This window comes from Anthonomus grandis, chromosome 1, assembly GCF_022605725.1.
Source record: "Anthonomus grandis grandis chromosome 1, icAntGran1.3, whole genome shotgun sequence".
Taxonomy (NCBI): Eukaryota; Metazoa; Arthropoda; class Insecta; order Coleoptera; family Curculionidae; genus Anthonomus; species Anthonomus grandis.
The window spans coordinates 54,783,842-54,793,092 of record NC_065546.1 but is presented as its reverse complement, the minus strand read 5'-3'; the positions used below and the strand labels follow the sequence as shown (position 1 = coordinate 54,793,092).

At 32.7% G+C, this 9,251-nt stretch overlaps 1 pseudogene; it reads right to left on the bottom strand.

Moving 5' to 3' along the window:
* Positions 1-252: 252 nt before the first annotated feature.
* On the bottom strand, positions 253-1,096 carry LOC126736250 (uncharacterized; annotated as a pseudogene).
* Between the last annotated feature and the right edge of the window lie 8,155 nt (positions 1,097-9,251).

The window sequence follows — 9,251 nt, the reverse complement described above, 5'->3', positions numbered from 1 at the left end:
ATTTTTTAATAAAACAATTTTTGAATACTACTTAAAAAAAACTTTATTTAACACCTTATTTAACAAAAAAAATATCCTAGTAAAAACGAAAAAACAAATTTTTCATTGCATGTTTGTACTTCATTAAATATACCTACTAAAAATATAATGAACATGTATGTACATATATTATACATATACCGAATCCTAATAATATATAATTTTTAGTAGTTTATATAAAGAGGATATAGATAGGAGGATATAACATTTTAATTAAAATGTTATATCCTCAGGCTCTTCTTCCTCATTCTGTGAGTTTGAGTTAATATTTAAGCTCAATAGATGTTCCGAGGATTGAAAGTTATGGCATTGGGTATTTGCATTAGTTAAAAGAGCCTTAGAATGTAAGAGAGCATCACATGTACTTATTTGTAATTTATTTCTATGTTTGTCTTTATTATATCGGAGAATTTTCTCTCAGCAGCCGCTGAGGAGTGTGGAAGCGACAATAATGCTTGAACAAAAACCGTCAAATTTGGGTACATTAACTCTCCTAGAGAATTTTTCATATTGAATACAAGAGTCCAGAATTCCTCTAGAGATTTAAAAGGTTTAAACTTTAAATATATTGGCACGATGGATTCAGTTGAAACTGCCACTATTTTTGGATCTAAATTTCTTGCAAAAGTTAGTACTGGATCATCAAACTTGAATCTTTTTTTTAATTTCAGAACATAGCTCCACGTAAAAACCTTAACAAGATATTTTAAATTGTTTCAGTTCAATGTCAGGGATGTGATGGTCTTGTAAAATAACTTCACAACTTGCACCTACATAGATAGTATCCAACGGTAAATAATTTTCTGGATGAAAAGAAACTTGATTTAACGGCCCCTCATTAATATAAGTTCCTAAGAATAGTTTTGTACAAAGTTGTAATCCTATTTAGCAAAACATGCATTTTAAAACCTTCAGATTGAAATTCTAAGTTCATTTTATTAACAATATCTAAAATATATGATAAAAAAGAGAAATACAGCTTAAAAGTGTCATTGTTTAGAGCAGTTAATATATTTTTTGCCTTTTTAATATTTTCTGCCAATGCCTCGTTCGTAAAAAATTATTTTAAAGCTGCCCATTGTTCCAGGACCCTGTTCACTACCAACTGGAGACTTAACCACCTTGTTTGAGATGGTCTTAAAATCACGTGTGGCTGTGTCTCTGTGAAAAGCTGGTATTCTCTAAATGATTCAATTCTTTTGGAGCTGTGGGAAAAATATGAATATATGTCTCTTGTCATTTCTTCTACTGAATCAGGAAGCTTGCCACAGGCAAGGAATTTTGTTTTCGTCAAAAATTTTGAAATAGATTCGAATATTCCACTTGATGTGTTCTCAACTTAAATTAATGCCAAAAATTTATCACACACTTTCTCTGCTGATTTGTCATAAAAACGGACAACCATAACAAGGCTCTTCGATGAGGAAATATCTGTGGTTTCATCTACTATTAGGGAGAATTTGCAAGTTTGTAACTGTTTTGATAAAACAAATAAATTTTCTCGTTTCATAACGTCTTTGCAAATTCTTGTTCCCTTCTTTCTGCCTAGTTTTATTTTTTTAGCGATTTCGGAATCAGGGCAGACTGATGAAAGTAATTGTGGGAAGTGATCTAAAACTGAAAACGCTAAATTGTGTTCAGCCATAAATCCTAAAATTTTTAGTTCCGCTGCCTTAGTTTGTAACGATAGTCGGTTTTCTTTTTTTTTTTATTATAAAATTCAGTAACCTTTGGTGCATTTTGGGCAGCATTTATATTATTTTCATGTGTTTTGGAACTTGCATGTCTATTGACGTGAGTAATTCCACCCGAAATTGCTTTTGAGTATATTTTACAAAAAGCTTCATCTTTTTTATGAGGGTTTTTAACTAACCAAATAGAAACATTTTCGTTTTTAAGCCATGATTCCGTAAACTTTTGTTTGTAATATTTTTTCTTTTTTTTCGGCGGGCATTCATGGGAAGACTCATTACTGCTGCTATCACTACTATTACCAGTAATGTAAATTACTTCTTGATGTTTAGGTTGCGACTCATGAGACTGTCGTTGAACAGAAGTCGAGGGCTGTGGGTTATCTACTGCCTCAGTATTTGTTTTCTTAGGTACATTTAATCAAGAACCTATATAAAAGTTATCAAATTAATCTTCAGCCCTAAATTAAATTTATTTTACTGCGTTACCTATCCATTTTTTTCAGCTAGTCTTTTACTATACTAATATTATTGTAAATCTATAATATATAAACCAAAAAGACCAAACATACCGTCGTTTAGTGCTACACAAACATGCACGGAAACACAGACAAATTAATAAGCATATTATTGAACCTTCGGTTAGATATCCTTAACATGAAAATTATTAAAAAATTAAAATTAATATCTATTCTTACTTTGTAAATGTAAAACTATGGGTGGGATAATTTCGAACATGGTTTTAAAATGCAAAAAAATTTTGAATTTAAACCATAATATGGGTAAATTCTGCTAAAAATGCTTCAAAGAAAGATCCATGACGAACAGAGAAAGGTAGGGAAAGGTGTCCTAAAATGACATAATTTTTATTTAAATCTTGTTTATGCAAAAACCATTTAAGATAATTAACTCAAAATAATACACCACGTTGCTTTAAATAAACTTTATTGACAAACATAAACAAAAATATTTCAACTCTATTTTAAAACTTGTAAGAAAATGCATTTTAAAAAACGTTACACTATGTCGTTTTACAAACATGTATATTGTAAAATGACACAGTGGGGTATAAAACAACATATACTTAAAACAAGTGATAACACAAAATAGAACTTATAAAATATAGTTAAGACAGTAAGCTAATAAGGAATTAGTCTTGGCAAAACTCGCAAATAAACTTTTTGACTTTTGGAGAAACTCCAGCACATTCGCAATGTGCCCAATTGTGGCACTTCATACAACTAATCCAAGACTCCCTGGATCGAGAATTTTTGAATAGATCGTTGCAATACAGGCATGCCACTTCATCCTCATAATCCTCGGCTGCAAAAAGATCTTCTTCACTTTCGCTTAGTGCAACAAAACTTGTCTCACCTGAAAGGTTCTTTTTAAATTGACGTACATTTTTTTTCAATTTCTTTTCTTTCTTTAGCTTTAACTCTTCGTCTGGTGTTCCTTTTTTTGGTTCCTTTTGCTACAGGCACTGGCGAAATTTCCTGTAGAGAAAACCTTTTCCTTAAAGGTTGATTTTGTTTTATATTGCTTTCTGTCTGATCACCTCTCGGTTAATTTTCTTTATCGATACTTTTGCCTTGTTTTTGTCGCATTGCTTCTTCTGTAACACCAATTACTGTTATTTCATTGCTTGTTGGTGGTTGTTCTGGGCGATGGGATGCTCCCTCTTCTATGGTCGGCTCTAATAATCTATTTGTTGTCTCAGCCGACTCAAAAAACTCGTCTGGGAAAATATGTGGATTAAATGGATAAATTCCCGTATTTAAAAATGCGCTGTGGCATTTTTAATTGTAGCTGCTTTCCCGTAAGCGGACGTAAACAGTTCACCAATTTGATGTAGTGTTATTACTCTCCCTGGATGGTTTTTCAACCAAAGTGCACATTCCTGGTTATAATATGTCTTTAGTGGACCATAGAAGCTGACATCCAGGGGCTGCATACGATGGGTACAGTGGGCAGGAAAGCATAAAGGGATTATTCCATTTCTTCTGGCAAACGTCAAGGCATTTAATAATTTGTGGCTAGTGTGCCCATCCAGAAGTAATAAAACTTTTGAGTCGGGAGAAGCTTTAACAAAAGTGTGAAAATGCTTTAACCACAAAGCAAAGGAATCAGATGTCATCCATCCAGTCTCGTTAAATAATCCCAAAGAACCTGGAGGTAAAGCATCTTAAAGTTCCTCCTTTCTATTTTTCCTAGGGAAAATCAAAGCAGATGGCACAAAATTACCTACACTATTCATGCAGCAAACACATGTTACATGCTGACCTCTTTCAGCACTAGTTAATGATCCTACTTGTTTTCTTCCAGTTTTGGCAAAAATGTTTGAAAGCCTTTGCACTGTGGACAAACCATTTTCGTCCATATTGTAAATCCGATGCACATCAATTTTTTCTTTTTTTTTAGGGTATTTTCCAACGTATTAAAAAAAAATTGCACTTGTGGCCTATTAAATGCCATGGCTCTAGCCACAGACACAGCTTCAGGCTGCCTTAGAGATATTTCAGGATGTCGCATACGAAATCCTCTCAGGCATTCTCGTCCAGCGCTACGATCTTTAAATCTATTTGGAATGCCATTTTTAGTGGCAAACTCATACGCAAGTTTCTTCATATCTGTTATTGTTATCCCGAACAATCTAGACTCAAGTAATAGTATATGCTCAACTAACTCTCTTTCTTCGTCTTCATTAAATGTGGTTGGAAACCGACCCAAAACTTTCTGACAGCCCTTAGCTCTTTTGTTTGTATCATTTGCTCTTCACCTTAATGTGGCTTGGGGGACGTTGAACAATTTCGATGCTTTTAGCCACCCCATTTGGCCACCTTTTACAGCGTTAATTGCAGTTATCATTGCTTGTTCATCCCACGATTGTCTAGTTGATGTTCTTTCACGTTTTCCCATCATAATGTAGCTAAAAATAAACAATAAATACAATATTCCTTAAATTTAAATTATGTCCTATAATTTAATTTAATTTGATGTTTGTTTATAAAATGACATGTATGACATGTATGTCATTTTACCTTCATGCCTATCTGTGTCGTTTTACTTGCAGTAACAGATAGTCCTTTGTTAATGCAGAATAATCTTATTTCATATAAACCGACATTTCCGAGCACGTGCATTTGAAGTATACACTTATATTTAAATACTAACCCTGGTTTTACTTTAAAATCAGCACAATTTCGTAATAAAAACAGACTTTCAAAACAGCACATGCAAAATTTCTACACCGCTAAAAATAATTTTTTGAGGTTATCTTCTACATATCATAAACGTAAAAAAAATAGAGTGCCCACATGATATCTGGTCTTGGTTTGTGACATGCAAGCAAACTATTGACTAGATGGCGCCAGCAGTTGGAGAATAAATACCGCTATGTCATTTTACATGCTATGTCATTTTAGGACACCTTTCCCTATATCTCTCTTGCTTACACGAGTTCTTATGGGAAGTACCAAAACTGCTTATCCGATATGCAGGTGTGATACATCGCTGAAAAGGTAATAGAAAGGGCTATTTATTGAGGTCATAAAATACAGAGTGTTCCATTAAAAAAAAAGCTCTCAGAGATACCCTGCAATTACAACCAATTTGGAACACAGTGTACAATTGACTGTATAATATACTTAAAATTATTATTGCTTACTACTATTTACAGACTTACCTGGTACTTCGCTCCCCGCTTCCGGATGACTTAAACTTTTTGCCTTTAATGCAAGTATACTTTAACTGGTAATATTTTAATTTGAGGTCTATGTAGCGTTCGGTTTTCTTCTTTGCCCCTGCGATAGTTCTAGCTTCTCGTTTATAAAATGATACGTATTCTTTATTACAATATCTATTTAATGCTTCAACAAATTCTTCATAGGAATCGAAAACTTTGAAACACCAAGTTTTATATTTTTATCCATATCCATATTTTTTAATTAATCAAACCACAAAATACGATACACATAACATACACATCTCTTTTTACTTTTGCGTTTAAAGAGAATAGAAAAAATTATAGGTTATGTCGGTTTTACCAATTATTTCGGCGGGATTTCAATGTAAAACAGTAACATTCCGCCGAACGGTGAAAGCATTTAAAAAATAGATCTATTCCGCTGCAAACTGTAAATAAAATGATTTTTTCGGCGGACAAATCATTGTAATGGTAATTCGAACTATTCGTATTTATTAGATTTCGCCGGCGGACATATCGACACCTACAGCGAAAATTATAGTAACTCCCTTTTGCAGATTTTGAGAAAATGGGATTTAAAATAATGATGTATAATATAAGTTAGTATTTTCAACTAAAATTTAAGGAAACATCAATATATTGATTGTTCCTACTAACTAAATATTAAAAGATTGTATTTTTCTTTATTTTAGGTTATTTTCTTGTTTTTTTCAATAAGTTTTGTTAAGTTACTATAGTTTTCGTTTGACAAAAAACAAATAAAAAGGAGATACTATACTCTTTTTACTGACAACTAGTAAATGTTAATAATAAAATCAATTTTAAATAAAAGAAAAAACAAATAGTAAATTCTGTTTATTAACATAGGCTTATGTTATACATAAAAGATCGTACTCATTTATTATTCATCGTCGGTTTCATCACTTTCAGAACTCGCATTCCCTGGAATAGTTAAGTTTTTATGGACAGGTTTTTCTGCCTCTTCTTTAACTTTTAATGTGTCATAAAAATTGTGATACTTTTTTGGTATAACCCCCTTTTGGCAGAGTTCCTTAAGACCTTGTAATTTTTTTGCATCAATGCCTAAAATTTTTGTATACAACCTTGGTAGATCCTGGGTCCCTATTTGCTAGCTGAAGATCTACGAGTAGTTTTTGGTCGTAAAGAAAGCAATTCATAATCTCCATCATATTCATATCTAAGCAAGACTTCCTCCATTTATTGCGGCAAATATTTTGTTTCTTTTATTAGACTGATGTATACTTTTCTTCCCGTACTAGATTTTATCCAATTTTGGCATTTTACTATATTCGAAAATTAAAAGAAGTCGTCTTGATTCATTTCGGTCACAATGTAAGATTTTCCGGTGATTTTCGCCATGCGGATTAAACTAATCCATTGATCAGGGGTGTAGATAGCACTTAAGCGTTTTCTGGCATTTTCAATTACTGCATGCATGCTATCTCCTTCATTTTGGGTATGACCCTTTTCCAAAAACCGATGAACTATTTCAAATCCAAATTTTTTCGAAGCGTAACAGAACATGGCGAATATAAACCGATTGCGGTTTTGTCCTCCGCAGTTATCCGAATATAAGACAATTTTCTTTACTTTTCTTTCTGCTTGAACTTTTAGGAATTTTAGCAAACAACTGCTTATCTCATTGGGTCCGCGTTTAGCAATTAACTCAGTCCAGACATAACAAAACCCCTCGTGTGTTCCTAGATCATAAACAGTAAAGTTGTAAACTGCAATTTTACTTTTATAGTAAAATTCATCAACATCTGACTGAGGCGTTTGAAGGACCTTCTGTAGATCAAAGCATGCCACACAAAGTTCTTGATCATCAGCTGTAAGCTCTTTATCACGGCCTTTTAGAGATCTGGCAAGGTTTTTTATTAGAAATATGTGTTGTATTTTTCTAAATTATTAGCTTTTTCTTTTTCATCAGCCATTTCAAAGCTAGAACATGTTGCGCATCTATCTTTTTTCGGTTTATAAAAGCTTATGTTAAATTTAGTATTAAAGATATCACGATATTGTCGTGGCGTAGCAACAGAGGTTATTTTTTCCTGTCGTGTGTAATCAAGATACAATCGGAACTTTTTGGATATGCTCAGTCCGTCCTCTAAATACTTTTTGTAGCCCTTTTTCGGACATAGTGGGAAGGCACAACAGGAAAAAGGCCAATGTGTTTTTTTACGGATTCTGTAATTTTGGACATTATTGTATTTGCTCTGGAACTATGCATTCCTCTAGAGTCTCTCTTTAGCGTTCCCTCCGATGTTACCCTAGCAAGGGCAGTCGTGACCCACTGTTCCGAAATACCCAAGGTGTCTAAAAACATTTTCTTACAGACCCTTGCTACTTCGCCATTTATTAAAAAGGTATATTTCCGTGATAGATTTCTTCTGGAATTCGTGTTCAAAACAGTTATTTGCTTCTTTGCCTCCGTGTTAATAAATCTAGCAATAAAATCCTACTGCCTTGTGTGATCCCCAATTAGCCAGAATTCTTTAAATATATTTTTTCTTTGTTCTTCAGTAAGTCTATTATGACATTTTAGCCTGCATTTTTCCTCACAGCCTGCTTTTATTTTTCGTTCTGGAATACACACCCCTTTTCTGTTTTGGTGTCTAACTCCAAGATTAAGTTCTCTTTTGGCTTTATTATCAATCAGTCTTTTTCCTGGCGTAGTCTCTTACGCACCTCGCATTTTGTTCTAGTTTTTTTTCTTTTCTGATGTTGTATCGGATGAATGGGCTTATTATTCTCAGAAAAGTCATCGGATTCTGTGGCGGACTCGGGTTCATAATGTGGATCTTCATCAGAATTATCAGACAAATAAAATAATGAGTTTTTACCTCCGACTCCACTACTTGTTGATGGCATATTCTTGACGTCAGTATGTAGCTTAGGGATTTCTAATTGAACATTCGGCTTCGATGGAGAAGTACTTTCATCGGATGAGTGAGTAAAACAGCTTTTATTAGCTAAAAAGAATTCCAAACAAAAGTTTGAAAAAAAATAATGTTTTAAATATGCGATAAGATACCTTTAGTATCGCTATCATGGTTTGAAGAAGACTCTGACACATTTAAGTTGGTATGATTTTCATCGAGTTGAACTGAATTATTGCCCTCTTCAGCGAAATTGGCGATTGAATAAGAAATTTCTTCTGAAAAAAATATTTATTTAAAGTAACCATGTTAAATTGCCCAGCAAAATAGTTTAGACTATACCTATATTACCATCGTTTTGTGTTAATGCTGATAATGATGCCGACAAAGGCCTATCATCATGTTTCCTTCTTAAAACAGGAGATGGGAGATTATCTAAAAAAATACATTAAATCTTATATACTTAATTATAACTTACAGCACTAGTGCTGTAATAGATAAATAATTTTGTAAGGGCACCGCCTATTACCAAATTAGTGCTGTAATGAATGTAATAGCAGGCTCATTTTTACAGGTGCATTTTTATTTTTATTTAAAAAAATGTCTTTTGCCAAATATTTTTATTAAAAGATGAAAGTGGATAAAATTTTATACAATATTCTTTTTGTAAATTCATATTACTACGCTGGATATTTTGTTATGAACAACTTTAATACCTCGTGTTGTAATATAAATCTTTACAACACTAATATTGTATAAATAACTATTTTACTATTATTTTATTATTAACAAATTAAAAAACTATTATTATTATAATTATTATTATGATGTCATTAATAATAACCAATAACAGAGGTCTCAAAACTATTGCTTACCTGATTGTGGTGATCTTGATAGAGTTTCACTACTCACATT